Here is a 19,518-nt window from a genome sequence, read left to right on the forward strand (position 1 = left end):
CTCAGAATACCCAATAAGCCTTTGTAATTTATAATTGAGTCCTGAATAAAGAGACTTTCCACAGTGCAGAATTTACATCCACACAGCCCTCCCAACACTCGCTTTCTTCCTTTGGGCAGCCCCAGATCGCCCCCAGGGCAGGATCGTGAGATTCACGGGACATCTGAACTCTGCCCACAACACTGTTTAACCCCACGGCTACCCTTCTGACTGCGCTGACCTTTGGGATGGGGGGAGGCTAGAAAACCACCCTTCCTTTACTCCTCGTTATCCCACCCTGTCACCTCCGTTTTCTACAAAACACATGTATGTTTAGGAGGGGGGGAAAAAAAGTCTTTCATCTGGGATGTGTTTTCTTTACCAGAACAAGTGTATGGGGGAGGGGAGAAGGGGGTACCAATGTGCCCAGCAGCCAGAGCACCTACAAAAACAATCCTCACATGGTGAGGCACGGAGGAAAAATCTTACTAAGGAAAGTATCTTGCAAACTCCGCGATGGCTGGGCCGCTCACCGTGGGCAGTCCCGGGCGGCGAAGGAGGGCGGAGGGATGAAGGGAAAAGAGATGGAGAGGGGGAAGGGCAGGGGGAGGGGGCGGGGGCGGTCCCGAGCAATTCAATGGCGCTTTGATTTAACAACTCCAAGCCCTTTGAAAACATTTTGCCAAGAAAAGCTTGCCATCAACACGTATAATCTCTTATCAGAGGCCCCTGAAAGCCCGGGCCCCGGGGTTAATTCCCCCATCGCAATGAGTTTGAATCAGCTCTAAACCCGCAGTGACATGAAAGCGCCCGAGCTTCGGGCCGCACAGAACCCACTGCGATCCGCCGACCGGGGAGGATTACGGGGCCCGTTCCGCGGCGAGCTCGCCGGCGGGACGGGCAGGCTCAAAAGAAAAAGAATAATTAGGGATAATTGCTTGTGTCCAAACACAAGCATTAAGGCCCCCTGTTCCCCTTTGGGACTTTGTGAGCCAGAATGAAAGAGACACCCCCTGTTTTGACAGCTGGACCGGCGGCCTGGATCCGTGACCGAGCGAGGAAGCGCTCCCGGCTGCTGGGAACGCGGCCGAGCCGGGCCGCGGGTGGGCAGGCGGCCGGCCGGGCGGAGTCCACGCGCGGGGCCCCGCTATCGCGCTCAGACCTCCCCGTGCTGGGGGGGAGGGGGAAGTGGGTTGTCCCGCCTCCCCCCTCCCTTCTCCCCCCCCCAACCCCCCCGCCTCCAGCCTCCGAGCCCCCGCGGCCTCGGAAGCCTGCTGCACCCCGGGGGCCTGCGGCGGGGTTGGGGTAGCCGAGGCCCGCGCCCAGCGCCCCGCGGCGGGCTGGACACGAACTTGGCGCCCCAGCCGCCTGAGGCATCGATGCAGCAGCACCCCGATCGTTTCTCTACTAAAGTTTGCACACCGAGCCCCACGTGGTCTCTTGGGAGCCACCACCGCTCACAAACGGGAATATCTGATCCCTCCCCGCTCGGCGTGTGGCGCCAGGAGCAACATTTGGAGACCCACGAGTCCCAGGGTGGTCCCTGCTCCAACCGGCTGCGCCCTTAAAGCTGATGCCCGCTTAGGAGGCCTCCCTTTGTGGCTTGGAAGTAACAGAACGAAACGCAACGAGGGAAAAGGGATGAATGGACACCGGCTGCATCATCAGGGCCCACAGTCCTGAGACTACCCTGGTGTTAGGGTTTAGGGCCAAGGCTTTCCGGAGAGGAGACTGCAGAGACCTCGGCCAACATCATCCAGGTGCTGAACTTTCTGGAAGCTTGGCCAGTTTGCCCTGCGAAGTCCAGTAAACCACAGTATTCGGGAAGGCCACGTCAGGCCTGGAGGGACCATCCTTGAGGGAGTGGGTGGGAATGGGGGGCAAAAGGTGGCTCTTGCCAGCAGGATGCCAGCTCCTAAGGCGGCGAGGGGAGGGGAGGGAAGGAGGTGGAGAAGGGAGAGAACCTGACAGAAACATGGTCTTCTAGACCACCCGGAACACCTGGACCACCCAGGCCGAGGCTTGGAACTGCGTGGCCAACTGGCTAGAAAGTCCGGGAGGAGGGAGTGGATCTTCCAGAAAGCCTATCTTAGAAAGTACCACGAACTGGGGTCTCTCAGGACAGCCGGCAGCCCTGTGGCCGGCGGAGTCCACACCCACGCCGCCCCCACTTGCTCGGCCTGTGCTCTCGCTTCCAAAAAACGGATCATATGCGGGGCTGGAGGAAGAGTGGGGAAGCTGCGCGGCGGACACGCGGGCATGAGTGATTAATTAAAGGGAAACCACATCCGACAAGAAAAGAGTTTTCTGAAAGGAGCCGAGTCTGAGAGGAGCTCCCGATCCTGCAGCTGTGGGCCAGACGGATCCACCAGCTGCCAGGCTCTCCCCACGCAGCAGAGGACACGCGCTGGGGCCGCTGGTCTAGAGGAGAGGACCTGGCTTGTGAAAACTGTGTGCTTAAAAAAAAAAAAAAAAAAAAAAAAAAAAGCTCAAGGTTAAATGTTTTCGGGTTAGGCCTGGGACTGGGGGAAGTGGCTGGGGTGATCTCTAGGCTTTCCCCTGGCTGCGGTCCTCCACAGGGGCGTTAGGTATAGCACCTGCCCAGCAGGGATCAGCTAAGCTCACTTGTGGTTCTCAGTTTATACAGCAGAAACCCAGGTTAGTAAGCCAAGCACAGCCAGCTTTGAGTCTAGACATGATTGTGATAGAGACAAAGATTTAAGATCAGGAAGTTTCAGATCCAAGCAAAACGCACACTTGCCCACATTTTTCTCTTTCCTTCCACCCCTATGGTTTTGGAAAAATCCTATGAGAGCAACATTGCCAACAAATAAAGAAAGAATGCTACTTGCTTGATATCATTTTTTATTAAAATACCCTCAGCCTGTTTAGGATTAAGTACAAAATGCAGTTTATAATTGTAGGTAGTTTTTAAAATTCTTGTAATTGTAGGCTTCTGATAATTTCCTTGGCCAGAATATAGTTGGGAAGATTCTAACCAGGAATGATTTGTGTTTCTTTGCCGTATAAGAACAACCTATCCCACCTCCCCTCACAGTGAGTCAGGAAATTTAAAAGCCTAGATTTCAAAGTACGGAGCTGTTTTCCTTGCATAGAAATGGGCAAAATCATCTGAATTTGCAGACTGCTGCGACATTTTTTTGTTCAGGCTAGGCCTCAGGTTTAGAGGCAATCAATGCTTTATTTATTTATTCTAGAAGTGGGTGTGTATAATATTCTGATGACAAGCAAGGGAGACCTTCCTGCTCCTTCGTGGTGATTCCGAAATCCTCTCTCTTCTCTCTCCAGCTGCTTATTGAGGCAGCCCTAAAGATGAGGCTTTGGTTTAGGGTACTGTTTTGTTTTTGACATTTAATACTGCCTATATTTCATCTCACCACACTGGTTTCAATAACATATAAAAGATATATTTAATAATCAAATTCATTCCCTTGACCTAAAGATGAGATTATTATACGAAGAAAATAAAAATGATGCTTAGGAGAATGAGAAGTTCCATCGAATCTACACATCCCTCGGAATCGTAACACTTTGGCTTAAGCTGCTGTGTGGGCCTGTTCCCTAGGTGGGCTCAACAGACGCGAGACAATCCGAGAAAGGAGGTGTGAAAATGACGTCATAAGTCTGAATTTCTGCCCCGCGTGAGTCAGCTTGGCGTTTCGGACTTACTCCTTGGCTACGCCTTCCGGGCGCTCCCCTGTAACCCGCGAGCGCGGTGCCCGGGGCGGGCGGTTCCGGCCCCGCGGGCGGCGGCGAGGCGGGTGGGCCGCGCAGGGAGTGCGGCCTGGGCTTGGAAGGCGGGGGAGGGGAACTTTAACAGGCACAGTTCGGAATCCGGAATTGCTAGCGCCCCTCTCTGGGCTTTAGGAGGGTCGGGCCGTGAAGGACCCCGGAGCTTAACCTTCGTGAGTTTTCCGATAAATTCACTTTGCGGTTTTCGGCGTTGTCTGTTTTGCTGCACAGGTCCCTGCTAGGGCGGCCACGAAACCGCTCCGGCCTGCGTGGAAGCCAGCTAGCTCTACGAGGCGCGGGGTCCGCGTGGACGCGCCCCTTGGGCAGGGACGACACTCCGCGTAATCACGAATAGCCTGCAGTTTAGGACTTTGTTTTTAGGAAGATTTCCTCGAAGGTCTGCGTGGCGAGACCCGGGCGTGAGCGCCTCCAACCCGGAGCCAGGGGCTTCGACCGGCTCCCCCCGCTTCTCGCCCTGCGGCCCGGGAGCGCTGCTCGGACCAGGGCCCGGAGGGCTGTGAGGACTGCGCGGCAGGCCGCGCCCCGCAGTCCCAGTCTCCCGGCGCGGGTCGGGACCCGCTGCAGTTGCTCTTGTGCCCCACGAGTCTTGGCAACAAGGGCGCAATGTCAAGATCGCACTTACAGCCAGCCCTCGAGCCGGGGCCTGCTCCCGCCTCCCGCTGGGGAGGCGCCGGGCGCTGCGGACGCAGGGCCCCCGCCGAGGGCGCGCTTCTCCGGATTCGCGCCGCACGGTTAGCCTGGGGGTTGGGAGAGAGGGTAGTAAACAAGATCTTTCCCCGGACGGGAAGCACCCCCTGCGCGCCGAACCAGGCCGGGTAAACAGGGCACGCAAACGCTCTAGGGAACAGGCAGCCCAGGGACTTTGCTGGCAGCCGCCTACGCCGGCCAAATGGAGTGAGTTCCAGGTTTAAACCAGATCTCAAGCTTGGCTGTTTAGCTGATGGACTCAGCTTCCACTTTTACGAAGCAAATCAAAATTCGGGTGGAAAAGGCTAAAGGAGTCTCCCTCTTTCTCCAAAGAGGGGGCTGTACACCCCCCAGACTTCACACTGCCTGCACTATCAATGAAACGTTTATTTTGTGGAATATGTTAGAATAAATCACAACAAAAGCTGTAATTGAAAAAAAAATCGAGATATTTTTGTCACTGTCCATATACACATTATGTGCTTGCGGGTTGTATCAGTCTGTGAACAGATAGATACATAGATAGATATAGATATAGATATAGATATAGATATAGATATAGATATAGATATAGATAGATATAGACATAGATATAGATACAGATATATTTGCTGGAGTGTATGCTGTGGACTTAAGTTTGCATTCTAAAACTCAGAGAAAATAGTCATAGATCCCATCATATGTGCCCTGTTTGAGCATGCTGGCCTTCCCAAAGGCCCATTAAAATGCTATTTTCTTTTATTTAGAACCTCCAAAACAGGAGCAAAGTGTGCTTTTAGAATGAATCTACTCTACATGTAAAAAAAAAAAAAAAATGACGTGTGTAAATTGTATTTACAATGGAGTGTTTACAATTCACTTCTTTCTCTAATGTGACCTGACTTTGGGGCTTGGAGGTCTCTCTTTGTGCAGGGGCCTTTAGGCAGAGTCGTTCTTGGCTCTTAGAGTAGTACCTGATACTGTAAAATGCTAAATCTGGACAGATTTACACAAAACAGAAGCTGTAATCTCACCCTTAAAATTCCAGCTGAACAGCTTTAGGGATTTTTCTATGTTGCAGACCCCATGAATGTTTTTCCAGGTTGAGTGGTTGAGCCTTAGACTATGATGGTTCAACCAAAAATCGTGACGTTAGACACAGAAACGAGATGTGTCATCAGGTTGTTGGTGTTTTGTTTTGGTTTGGTTTTTATAGTATCCACATTGTGGCACAAAGGTATTTTATTTTGAAAGATACAGCTACTATCACTTTGATGAAACAGTGCATAGATACATGATGGAAACTCAGAAATGAATTTTGCATGTAAGAAAGGTGGGTTGTTTTATGTCTGGTCCTTGACTTGAAATTGTCTTTATGGGGTTTTCTTTTCCCTAAACAATATTTTTATGAAGACAAGAAATAAAGAAGGTATTCAAGACCATTTTTCCAGACAGCATCTGAATGAAACTTATTTCTTCCCGTTGAGATAGGCATGGATTTTCCTCTAACTTGAAAATACATGACTGCTATTTACTGTGGTAGAAAAACCACTCAGAAAACTGCTTTCCTCTACTGCTAGTGAAAAGCATGTTGCATTCCCCACCGCCCCCCCTCATCCCCAATGAAACCCAGAATTCTTTAACTGTATTGCCAGGTATATCACCATTAATACATAGCCTGTAAGTGCCTTTTGGGGATATGGGAAACTCCTCGGGTAGGTCCTGGCTGCACAGAGTTATTCTTTAAGCAGCACAAATATGCTTCAGGACATAAAGTGTGAGAAAAGACTCAAGTCAGATACGTATGTACATTATCACAGTTAGGGCAGAGAATACACTAAAAATAATGCTCCCTGTTGCTAAATCCATTCATAGCTGGTAAGATAATTAAGGACCTTCCGTTCTATGTAAACGGAGCCACATTTATGTATAAAACTTGGTGCAACAATGGCACGTACCTCCAAAGCACCCAAGAAGCCTGAAATAGTTACGGTAAGCCCTATATCTCCCTTCCCCTACAGGTCTTGCTTATGGAGAATAGTGGAAAGTACAATGTACTGAGTTAAACAAATATTTAATTTGCTCCACATCCAAAGCAAATCAGGTTTCAGGCCAACATATGGGCTCCAGCTTAGAGCTGGAGACATAGCCTCAGGTTGGGTCTGGGGGTGAGTGATGTCTATGGTCATTGTCGGAGGTTCTGGCTGCTCTGAAAAGACTCTGGGTCACCACCTTCCCAAGGAGTGTGGAGAGACTGCGTTCTGCTTCATTCTAGAACCCATCACAGGTTAGAGCTCTCTGAGGTAGGCCCAAGATGGTTGATCTAGATTTAGAATTTAACTTCTTATTTGTCTGGCTGAGTTCCTTTAGGGCAGGCATGGCAATTTACTGATTTGGGGTTCCCCACATTTAGCACCATGCCTGGAACACGGTAATCACTTGATACAGATCTGATCAATCACTTACATTGTAAATGAAGAAGATCCCCTAAGTTAGGGTCTTTGGGTCTTTAGGTGACTGCAGAGCATCTAGAGATGTGCCGTGCTAAAGTAGCCACTAGCCATATGTGCCCAGTGGTGTTCGGAATGTGGCTAGACCAATTGGTTGGAACTGTAAGTATGAAATACATACCGGATCCTGAAGACTTAGTGTGAAGAAAAGAATGTAAGATATCTCATTAACAATTTTTATGTTCATTATATAATAATACCATAAATAATACCCCAATATATTGGGATAATTAAAACAGACTTGCGGTAGGCTACTTTTAAGATGACCCCCAAGGGGCGCCTGGGTGGCTCAGTCGGTTGAGTGTCCAACTTCGGCTCAGGTCATGATCTCGCGGTCCGTGAGTTCGAGCCCCGCGTCAGGCTCTGTGCTGACAGCTCAGAGCCTGGAGCCTGTTTCAGATTCTGTGTGTCCCTCTCTCTCTGATCCTCCCCCGTTCATGCTTTGTCTCTCTCTGTCTCAAAAATAAATAAATGTTAAAAAAAAAAAAAAGATGACCCCCAATAACCCATAAGTGTGATTCCTTCCCCTAGAATGTAGGGTGGACTTAATGGGTCAATTCTAACAGAAAAAAAGGCAAGAGTGATAGAATGTAACTTCCAAGATGAGGTTACAAATCTACAAAATGCAGCTTTTATCTTGGGTGCTCCTTCCTCCCTACGTTAGCTTGTGCCCTCTCTACTTCTATCTCAGAGCACAGTCACCAGTAAAGAACAGACTCTCATGCAGAAGATGCCAAATGAAGACAAGAGTCCCTGGAGGATGAGAAGTCGCGTGGAGGAGAGGTGAGGCACGTCAGCCAACAACCAGCCATGTGAGTGATATTTCTTGGAAGCAGACCCTCCTGCCCCAGTCAATGTAGCCCAGCTGATAGCCTGACTACAAACTGAGGAGGAACCCTGAGCCAGAACTCTCCAGCTAAACCACTCGTGCAGAGCAACTGTAAAATAATAAATGTTTGTTTCAAGCTAGGTTTGTGGGGTAATTTGTTACACAGCAATAAATAACCAATGCACAATTATGAAAATTAATTTCCCTTTTTAATTTTTACAATGTGGCTACTAGAGAATTCTAAATGGCACGTGTGGCTCACATTGCATTTCTGTTGGACAACACTGGTCTCTGTGACTCACATGGGACACAGGTGCTCCAGATTTAATTTAGGATTCTAGGGAGCTGGGCTCTAATTTACGATATAGAAAACCATGAAATAATTAGGTGTAAATCCTTTTTTTTGTTTGCTTTTTGAGAGAGAGAGAGAGTTGGTGGTGGGGGTTGGGATGGGGCAAAGGGAGAGAGAGAGAGAGAGAGAGAGAGAGAGAGAGAGAGAGAATCTTAAGCAGGCTCCTCCCTGAGTGTGGAGCTTGGTCTCACGACCCTGAGATCATGACCTGAGCCAAAATCAAGAGTCAGACACTTAACCGATTTAGGTATAAATCTTACAAAATATGTTAAAATCTATAATCCGTTGGCTACACCAATTTGTGATCTTTCCTTATTAAACAACTATGGATTGAGAGTTAAGAGTTAATCTATGCTTGATTTAGCCTCTACATAGTTAGAAACTGTACCCAGAGAGACTGCTTTAATGTCCCTTCCAGCTCTAACATTTTAGGATTCAACAACTGCTCATTTCAGCATTCTCTTGTTACAAGGAGCAATGGTGATGCTGGTGATAGGAGGTTCAGTGTTTCTTATGGTATTGAACCAACATTAACAGCTCCACTTTTCCAAAATAGGAAAGAATGTGGCCAGTGGATCAAGGTGAGGAGTAGACAGTCTGAGACAAAGGGGCGCTCGCCAGCACCCCTCTGGTTGCTCCCACAGGCCTCTGCACCCCTCCACAGCCTTTCCTGGAGTACTTGAACCTCTGTTCTTCACCACTCCTAACTTCTATAACACCAGAAAAATTGTGTTTTCATTTAGGAGTTTTGTAGCTAAACTGAGAGTTGGGAAGAAATGAACTTAGCTTTCTATTTATTTGTATTTGCAGAACCACAGAGAAGCAAGGTGATAATTAGAAAAACATTTTAGAAAACCCTATTTTCTACTGGATTTTATTTTCCCAGTACAGTGACAAGTTCTCCTAAGTTTTCAATGGCTAAACATATCAGTTTCCATCTTTTGACCAGAAGACCACTCATTTGAGTCTCTTTTTGCTCTTGCTATTTATAGATAATCACGGAATAAGAGCATGTTACAAAATGAACATCATCTTCTGTGCTTCTCTTCTACATTCAACTAAGAAAGGCTTTTCATAGGTCTTCTTTGCATTTTATTCTGACACTGTGATTGCAGATGTAATTAATACATAGCACTTCAAAGAGAGATGATTTTCTATAGCAACATTTTGACCGAAAGTAGATGGTCTTTTAAAAGGCTATCATTGATAGTTTATATCACTTAAAAGTGACCTTTGATGGGGGCACTTCGGTGGCATAGCTGGTTAAACGACCAACTCTTGATCTTGACTCAGGGCATGATCTCATAGTTTGTGAGTTTGAGCCCCACATCAGTCTTGTTCTGGTGGCATGGGGCCTGCTTGGGATTCTGTCTCTCTACTGTTTGTGCTCTATCTCTCAAAATACATAAACTTAAAAAAAAAAAAAAAAGCGACCCTTGATAAATGTTGCTGAAAATATTCCAGGTTTGGATTTATTGGGTGATTAAGTGACGGTCAGGGACTACTACACAGGCCATCATTCCATAAATATCCGTGATAGTGGCTGCTCTGAAGTTTTGTATAATAAAGTCAAACAGGCTGCTAGTATATAAATTAGCAATACTTTGGCAGATGGCATTTATTGTTTTGTTATATTTATTTCTAGCAGGTCTTTAATTTCCAAATTTTTGTAACGATTGTAGTGGATTTTAGACTTTCCTTTAGAGGTGAGTTTTGATCCTATGAAGGACAAATTGTATTCAGACAATTACAAATCAGAGCTCTATCTTAAGTGACAATTTCAATTCTAGATTATGATTTTCAATTTTCTAAATCTACATAACTTTTTCCTAAAATTATTATTAGTGTTTGTCTAAGTATACAAAATAAGAAAATCAGCCATTTCAGATGACACCAAAGCTTTACCAAGTTTTCAAAATAATGGGATTAAAATCGTGTGTGTGCTATTCTGTTTTCCATAGACGCTAACTCAGACATTGTGTCACAGAACCAAGCAAGTTGGCTTTCCAAACATACTGAACAGATGCTTTTGATAACTTTCTGAAATCAGTAATGAACATCACAGCGTGTTAGACTATGCTTATTTAAGTGAAGGTCTTAGAAGTGATGGTTCTTAGTTTTGTGTTTTTATTCTCATTTATTCTCATTTTAAAACCAATCTTCTGTGCTTTGGCATTTCATATTAAGCAACATTCACCCAAATCTTGGAGAGCTTCCCCCCGCCCCCACATTTGCAGGCACAGTGTAAAAAAAAAATTTTTTTAACATCAAATTTGCCATTGTTTTATTTATTTTATTTTATTATTTTTTAATTGTATTTTTTTATTTTTTTAAATTTACACCCAAATTAGTTAGCATATAGTGCAACAATGATTTCAGGAGTAGATTCCTTAGTGCCCCTTACCCATTTAGCCCATCTCCCCTCCCACAACCCCTCCCGTAACCCCCAGTTTGTTCTCCATATTTATGGGTCTCTTCTGTTTTGTCCGCTTCCCTGTTTTTTTATTATTTTTGTGTTCCTTCCTTTATGTTCATCTGTTTTGTCTCTTAAAGTCCTCATATGAGTGAAGTCATATGATTTTTGTCTTTCTGACTAATTTCACTTAGCATCATACCCTCCAGTTCCAAACATGTAGTTGCAAATGCCAAGATTTCATTCTTTTTGATTGCTGAGTAATAGTCCATTGTATATATATACATCTTCTTTATCCATGCATCCATCGATGGACATTTGGGCTCTTTCCATACTTAGACTATTGTTGCTAGTGCTGCTATAAACATGGGGGTGCATGTGTCCCTTCGAAACAGCATACCTATAATAAAAAAAAAAAAAAAAGAAAAGAAACAGCATACCTATATCCCATGGATAAATACCTAGTAGTGCAATTGCTGGGTTTTAGGGTAGTTTTATTTTTAGTGTTTTGAGGACCCTCCATACTGCTTTCCAGAGTGGCTGCACCAGCTTGCATTCCCCCCTGCAAAAAAAAAAAAAAAAAAAAAAAAAAAAAAAAAAATTTTTTTTTTTTTAAGTAAAGAAGGCCATTACTTTACCAGTGAGATTCTATTACTTTCTTCAGGGAATGATGATTTATATTATAAAGGTTTAGAACCTGGAATTTTATATCTTTGGCTCTTGGAAACCAATCAAACCATTCTCAGGCCTTTGCCTCCTCTTTAATCCTCCTCCTTCTCCCCCCCTTCCTTCTCCTCATCCACCTCCTAGACCATCTCCCATCCTTCCCCAGCCACACACGATCTCATTATTCTTCATGCTCTGTAGCTCTCCCTCCAAGGCAGACCCTCTACCTTTGGTGCTTCTGCAACATCAGCAGACCTGTTCCAGTTGCTGAGCTTTAGATTAATCCAGCCTCTGGTGAATAATCCTGTGCCTTTCTCCTTGCCCCCTCCTCCTTCTCCCACCCATGCCATGCTCAGCTGCTTGATAGGATGCTCTCTCTTCCTCTCTTCTTTGCTGATGCCAAAGAGGACTCACAAGGGGCTTGCCAGAGAGACCCAGCTTCGGCCAGGGAAAGCGCTTACAGCGCAAGGAGAGGAAGAGGAAGCTCTTCTTAGGACTTATATTAATGTTAGAAAGAAGGAAAAGAGTTGACACGCAGTTTTCAATGTGTGCGGGATGCTTCCAGTTGTATTTCCTAAGCCCTGCCTGCTACTGCCCCAGTGTCCCCAAGGCACTCCCACGTAATTTGCTGTTACCAGCCATGCAAATATTTTTCTAATTCCCAATTCAAACTCAGCTTCACAAACAGGTGCCTTTTAGTCCAATCAGGATAAAATACACATGCGGCTATTATTCTCTCGCTTTGAAAAGGTGACAAAGGGCATAAGGGGCTATCAGGCCAGGCTGTCACTGGGTAATTTGCCACGAGCCTCTGTGTGGATCCAGACCCTCCCTTTGTTTGGGATCCAGCACGTGATTCCTGCAGATGACTGACAAGGGCAGACTTGTAACAACGTTATTTCAGGAGGATAATAACCAGCCCTCATAAATTCCCTTTCTAATAGTTAATTGTAGGTTGTAGGCTATTAACAATGACTTTATTTTACATCACAAAAGAAAATAGTTTCTTGTTACTGCTAGTCTCTAAAACCACTTTGAGACATTATAGTACCCTTGGAGAAAACCTAGCCTTTTATGAAATGAATCATAAATAGTTGAGTTAAGAAAACCACTCTGAAATAGGAAAAGAGAAGAAGGGAGGAGAAAAAGAAATATCTGTCTGAGATACAGAAGAGATGTTCTGGGAGGAGCTGCTTCCATGCAAATAAAATTTTAACCCAACTTTCTTTCTTTTTTTTTTTAATTATTTTTTTATTTTCTATTAACCCAACTTTCATGGCCACCCTTCTAAGTCTTACTTCCCTGGGTGATAAGTGAAATTAAGCACAGAAATATCTAACAGCTTTAAGCCTTAACTATGTAGAGAAAATGAAAACGAGTCAGGAAGGAGCTCATTCTGAGCTTTGTATGAGGAGCCCTGGGTTTCGTTTCATTTCTTGTTCTGTTGGGGGTACATCACTTCGTTACTGATTCCTGGCAGTAAAAGAGAGACATTACAATTTTCATTAAAACTCTCATACTCTCTTAGGAGTTTTACATCTTGACTTCAAGTTATGCTGCAAGAGATCTTCACCATTGTGAGCTCTTTTAAGTTTCAGACCATGCAGCAGTACCTATGCTGTAAATGGCCATCAAGAAATAGAAAATAATCTTATAGACATTTAATTAGAGGACACAGTTTATAGGAGCATGTATGTCTATTTCTCTTTTCCTTTAAAAATACGTTGGCTTTAATAGGAAAAATGCATAAGCCCAGAAATATCTTTTTGAAAAGCAATTCTTGTAAAACACACATAGAGTTAAAACCATGCAAGTCAGGTACATATGTGACTAATCATATTTTTGATATATCTCTCTGCCTAATCATTAACTTTAAATGCCATATAAGAATTTGTAATCCACAGTAAATTATTTCGTAGAAATAATTTAAGAGGGCTGCTAATGTGAAACATTCTAGTTTCCACCAGCAGTTTGCTGCCAAACGTTGTAGAAAAAAAAAAAAGAATCCCAGATATAAGTTGACATAAATTATAGTGAATATAAATCTCTGATGATCAAGTGGTGGTTAGAGATTATTGCATTTAGAAGATAGGGAAAAAACATATTAAACACCATGAAGTCTTTCCAGGGTCCATTTTGCTTATTAGGAAACTGGATCTTTAAAAATCCCCTCAAAGCCTTTTAACTTTTTTGTTTAATGCCCTAGACTCCATGTTGTACATTTCAAAATATATTGTAACAGTTAAGTTTATTGAGCATAGAAAATAGAGGGGAAATTATATTTTAATTACCAGGGAGACTGCCTAAGCTCTATTTTTAAAATGTGAGTTAGAAAATTTAGCTTTCAAAGTAAAACCTTTAACTTTTTTCAAATGTTCTTCTCATAGTATCCGTTTTGCAGAAAAAAAAAAATCAGAATAACTGAAAGTGATAATTATCCAAATAGTAGTTATGAGAGGTTTCCCTCCGCCTTTCAGATTCCTAGGTTTTTTGCAAAGCTGGAAACATTTGAGTGGAAATAATGTTCAGATTATAAAAAGCAGCAGCACATGAGTGAAATCAGGCAGAATTGGCCTGACAGGGGGTCAGAAACCAGAAACAGTGACACGTAGCCACTCAAATGGCAACATTAGTCAGGTAGAAATCCATAATTAGCTGAAGTTTTTTTGAGTTTAAAGGATTACTATAAAGTACAGAAGGAAAATAGTAAGTCTGGTTTTGAGAAAATTAATTCTCTTTCCAAATCTTCATCCTTTCCTTCAAGATGTGACTCCAAAGAAAGACAATTACATCAAAGAAGGTTAGAGGCCTAATTCTGAACACTGCCTTTTAAGCACATTCTAGAAACCTATTAGACATCATGTAAACTGTAGACAGCGGCGTTTCTACGACCCCAATACTAAACATCTGTACACCAGCTTCTTGGGAGCAGAAATGGAGACATATGCATTTAACATATTCCAAGAATATAGTCACAAGGGAAAATCTACCTTTCACCATATATGGCCATTGTGCAACTCTATCCAAGAACTCAATGCAGATATTTATGTAATATCTCTACTCCTTCTCCCCGCAGGTTGGCAGAGATTTAAGGAAATTCTTTGGGGAGGCCCCTGCAAAGTCCGTCTTCTAAAATATGAATGGTGTTGATGGAAAAAGCTGAAAAGCTTTTTTTGAGCATGAATCGGACTACCACCATGTGGGTATGTCAGAGAGTTTTTTATCAATCTTTCTAAAAATATCTATGGATATAAAATGTGTAGTTATTACGCATACATTAAAAACCTTTGGTTTGTGCTGGAGTTGTTTGTTTTCGGTAACCTGTGATCTTGACCCGTTCCTTTGGGGAGTAGCTCAGTATGCACTCAGATTCTAGTAATGGAAAAGAGGAGCCATGGGATAAAGTGAATAGTGGGTGATATTTTATAAGTCAGTTTAAGTGACTTTGGGAAATTGTCCAACGTGGCTAGATTAACACCTTGCTGATTATTAAGGGGGAGAAATACAACAAAAGGACAGAGTTATTGCAGTAATAGTATTCCAAAGGAGACAGACTATTAAAAAAGAGACCATTTTTTCATGAGTATAATTTGCACAATTAAATCAATATAAAATTATCATGCTTGAGTGCAATGTAGTTAATGAACATATAGCAGGCATGATAATGCAGTCACATAAGAAACTGTGATGTTTTATTATAGAACTTTAATGGTATAGAACCTTAATGGAAGGGTGTGTCAGAAGGCTGGATTCTAATTCTACTCTGCTCTTCCTACCTTTCTGACCATGGCTAAATTCCTCATCAGAAAGAAATGGAGGTGATAATATCCATCCTACCTCGCAGTTATTATGAAGATCAAATAAGAGAACAAATACAAAATTGCCTTGAAAACTGTCAAACGCTACAGAAGCACGAGATATTATGATTACCATGTTCTCAGCCATCTGCAATAATAGGATGTCATTTTCATGTCAGTGCTAATGTAGGACTCCCACTGGGAAAAGAAAAATCAAAAGAATGCTATTGCCTCCACTCACAGTCTCTGGAAGGAGCCCTCTGAGCTTGGAGGAAGGGCCATGCACCCTCTGTAAGCATCACCCACTGCTCTGGACAGACACTGTGTGTCCAAGGTGTTCTCCAGGAGGAGGGGTGGCACGCTCATGCTTACAGAGAGGGCATGGCTCTACAAATCGTCCTCCACCTGCCGGTCTCTCATATATGTTAATAATCAAAATCTTCTCAACTTCGCAAATTGCCCGGATCGGAATGTACTTTCGGATGATAGAGAAGTTTCAAATCGCCAATGCTGCCTGGCCTCTTCTCTCTGAATACAACGGTAGTGTATTTACTGCGTTTCTACTCTGCTCACCCTCCCTGCAAAATATATTATATTTAAAATGTTTTCAGTGACTTGTTACCCAGTAGTGACGTTAACCACAGGGTGCAGGGAGCAGGAGCAGGGAAAGGCCTTAAAAATGTTAATTATCTGGAGCATAGAGCTTAACATTCTGGACTCCAAGATGGTATTTAAGCCTATTTAGATTTTCTCCAAATTCTTTAAGGCTAATGCAACTTCTCAATGTATCTAGTAATCTCTAATTACTTGTGGAAATGGTAGATGTGAGAAGACCAGATTAAATCCATGGATAATCCCAAAATCTCATTTTAGCCAACAGCGTGGCTCTTTTCCCACCAAACCCAGTACCAGAAGGACCATTAAGAAGAGCTGAGTGGACTTTCAAGCTCCCTGCCCATCCCTCTGATGGAGATGTTAATGAATCAACCAAACTGCCAGAAAAGACGACAGCAGGAAGGAAAGTGAAAACTCAGGAGCCTGGGCCACTGCCAAGCTAGAAACGCAGACGCTGAGGAAATGGAAGGTACTGGAGGACTAATGTAAAGGAGCAACCCACAGGCCCACGCCTTGGGAGCACTACAGTTTCCAGAAGGTGGAGGGCTGTCTTATTTGGCAGTGCTGCCCCACCCAGATCACGTTCTGTCTCCAGTGTGACCAGCTGGGTGTTCACCTGAGCTGAGCAAGAGTGAGCTGGAACCAGGAGCCTGGCTTTCTGGCTCACAGTACCAAGGTGCAGGCAATGGACTCATCCAAGCACTCTCTCCTTACTTGAGCACGATTTGCTAACAGGATGAGGAAAGGGAGAGAAAGACAAAGACTTTGTTTTTTAGGACAACTTTGTAAATCCCACTGGCCTACATTTTATTGGTTTCCTCCTCATGCTGCTTTCTATTTGATCTTTATCTATTTTGTTGGTTTATTAACATCATAACAGCAAGGTCTCACAATCCTTTTGAACCCCGGTGTAGTTTTAATGAACATAAAAACTGTCCATGGTCTCTAAGGGTTATTTGAAATTCCAAAATAAATAGCATCGGTGAAACAAATGCGCAAGTCATTTTAGAATAAAGTTTCCGAACAGATGAAATATTTTACGCAGCAATTTAATGTCCATCAGGTTAAAAAGAAAAAAACACCACAAAAATGCAGTTTGGTTTTTTGATAGCCCCATTCCCTGACCCCACCGCCGCCTTTTTTCCTGGGCCCTTTCTGTTTATGTTGGGCTCTCTAGTCTAGAACTTTTGGGGAGTTTTGGTCCAGATGGGTCAGGAGTTAAATGTGGAAGCAGAAAGTAGAGAAATGGAGCCGATTTGATGAGGGAAAGAGAACCTGTTTACTGTAACGTCTTGGGGTGGAATGATCGAAGTATACGGAAGTCTGTACTAGGAGATAAAATAGTTGGAATGGCCTCGGTTGGAGAAAACAGAAAAAAGAACGGTGTCCAGCCAATTAGATGTAAAAAGGTGGCTCCCGGATTTAAAGTATCTGAACCACAGAGATCAGGATTAGCATAACTGATATATGTCTGTGTCCCTGAGGCTCACAACACGTCCAGGCCTCGGTATCTGCAAAACGAGAGTCATGCTCAGTCGCCAGAGGCTGGAGGGCGGGTTTGGATCTTGGGAAAGAGGGGACGCAGGGAGCAGCTCGCGTCTTTTCTTCCCAGCGCGGCTTTCCTCCCGGAGGCTGCAGTGATTGTCCCTGGCTCTTAGGGACGGCGGGGCCCCTCGGACCCCCGGCTCCCTTGCGTCCCTCGGACAGGCACCCGCAGCGGCGGGAGGGTGCGGCGCTTCCAGGGCTCCCGTCCCCGAGTCGCTGCGGACGTCAGAGACGGGTGTCGAGGCGGCTGGCGGCGGGTGTCTCGGGCCGAGCTCCTTCAGTCGGGGCGGTCCCTACGCCCTCCGCCCGTCGGTGTCCCAGCCACCCGCGCCGCCCGGGCTCCGCGCCCCACGCCCCGCTCTCCGTGCTCCCCCAACCCCTGCCCCCCAACCTCGCACCCTCCGCACGGCCGGCTCCTCCGCTGGCCTCTATCTTTAGTCCTTCTTTCCTGCCCCCCTGCGGCCATCAGGGGGAAAGCAGAACGACCTCTGGGCCCTGGCTGCCAGGGCCGCCGGCGCTGCCACCTCCACGGTGGGCACCTGGGTCGCGCGCGAGTGCGCTGCGCTTGGGCGGGCGGGAAAGGCTGCGCCCCGAGAGGGGGGACAGGGGTGATTCCTGCGGACCGAGACCCCCTGGGATCTTCGAGAGGGTTCAGGCCGTCCCTACCCGCCCATCTAAGCGCAGTGAGGACTCACGGGGGGACACCCTTTCCCAGAGCCAGGACTGGCCGTCTCATTGACAAAAACTTGATGATCTGTTGGCGGGCAGTGGATGTGCAGTGTGGAGGAAGGAGATGGGGTGTGAGGGAGGGGATCGCAGCCGGGGGTTCAAGGCAACAAGAGTAACTTCCGTAGCACCACCTGTGCTTAGGGGGCTTAGGTGTTTACTTCGCTGGAAGTTTCCCTTTCACTGTCAGCTCGCCCAGAGGGAGTTCTCAATGTTGTCCACATCCTCGTAGTACGTGGGTGCGTGGCCTTTCTCTTAGCCAACCCAGCCAGCGAGCTTTTGGCTGCCAGAAAATGTGTTTCCTATCCAACATCTCTCGCACAAGGACAAAAAATAATGCGTCTAAAAATGGTGAATTTCCTGTCTAGGCTTCCCTTGCCCAACCTGGTTCCCCACTTACGAATAAGACTGGAGTAACAAAGATGAGTTGGAAACCCGTTTTCCTTTGTACATCCCAGATTTCTGCTGGTTCAGTGTCCTGTGTCAGGTGAAATTATTCATGAGGCTCTGAGCAGAGCTGGTAAGTCTCACTCCTTCCTCCTAGAAATTCCAAGTGGATTTAAATCACTCCCTGGTTGCTGCAGAGAGTCTATGTTTTATTGGAGTTCTCTAGTGAGCTTTGAAGTATGTGCTTACCAAATCTGTTTCTCAGCTCCCAGCTCCTGAATTAATTCTCCCCACCCCCCTTCTCTTTGCTGCCACTCCGGCCACCCCCCTCAAGTGTGAACAGTGGAAGTTTTCTCTGGACAACAGCTTGGAATCAGACCTCAGGGGTTTATCAGTCAGCCTCCAGTCCTGGACACCCATTTGCTCCATGCTTGACTGAGAGATTTCAAATGTCTAATGGAACATGCAGGGAATGGGGGCCCTCGGACCTTATTCTGTGCACGGATTTATCCCTTTCTCGCAGGATCACTTAACTAGCGTCACCATTTAGTATCTTGAGCCTGGTTGCCTTGTCAGGAAAGTGGCCATTAGTATACTCATACTTTACTCATACTTTAGAGAACACAGGAAAATCCTCGCGCTGAAAACATCTTGGAGCTTTGTGAGGATTGCCACTTGCCAGAGGTTAGTGTTAATTGATGTCAGGCAGGTCTGTTGCAAAGACTGTAGACTTCTATTTATTTTTTTGTTTGTTTAAGGGCTAGAGAGGGTAAAGAGAAAACGGGCAGCTAAGGCCCTTTGGGGAGTCAGGAGGCATTTTGCATTATCTGCCAAGCTACTTAAAGAAGCACTGTCATCCAGCCTTCTGGGTGATCTGGATGGGACGTGGCTAAGTTGTCCGTTTCAATGCCTGCTCTTATTGTCCCCATGACTAACATGCCACTAAAATCACCATTTCGCTCACTCACACAATGTGTTCAAGAGGTAATTAAAGACTTCCCAGGAGATTCACAAGCAGCCACTTCTGGAGTTGAGATTGGTCACATTCCTATGAGTCACCTCACCAGGGGCCTCGGCTGCACAAGGACTCCTTGATTCTCCAGCTGGGCCTTTCCAGGAAAGGACAAGGACTCTGTTACCCTCTTCTTATTTCGAGTTTTACTAAAACAACATCATCGACAACAACCAAAAGTAAAACAAACAAGAAATCAAAATATACAAAAGCATGGACATCTGGCGTGTTTACAAAGCACAGATTT

The 19,518-nt window shown here is 45.3% G+C and overlaps 1 long non-coding RNA gene across 1 annotated transcript; it reads left to right on the plus strand.

Moving 5' to 3' along the window:
• Positions 1 to 3,445: 3,445 nt before the first annotated feature.
• Positions 3,446 to 16,617, plus strand: LOC132681273 (uncharacterized). Its single transcript, XR_009610972.2, has 4 exons — positions 3,446 to 3,905; positions 7,621 to 7,741; positions 14,266 to 14,392; positions 15,860 to 16,617. It is a non-coding gene; the product is annotated as an uncharacterized LOC132681273 (long non-coding RNA).
• Positions 16,618 to 19,518: the final 2,901 nt, after the last annotated feature.

The sequence above is a fragment of the Panthera onca genome, chromosome A1, assembly GCF_046562875.1.
Source record: "Panthera onca isolate mPanOnc1 chromosome A1, mPanOnc1 haplotype 2, whole genome shotgun sequence".
Lineage (NCBI taxonomy): Eukaryota > Metazoa > Chordata > Mammalia > Carnivora > Felidae > Panthera > Panthera onca.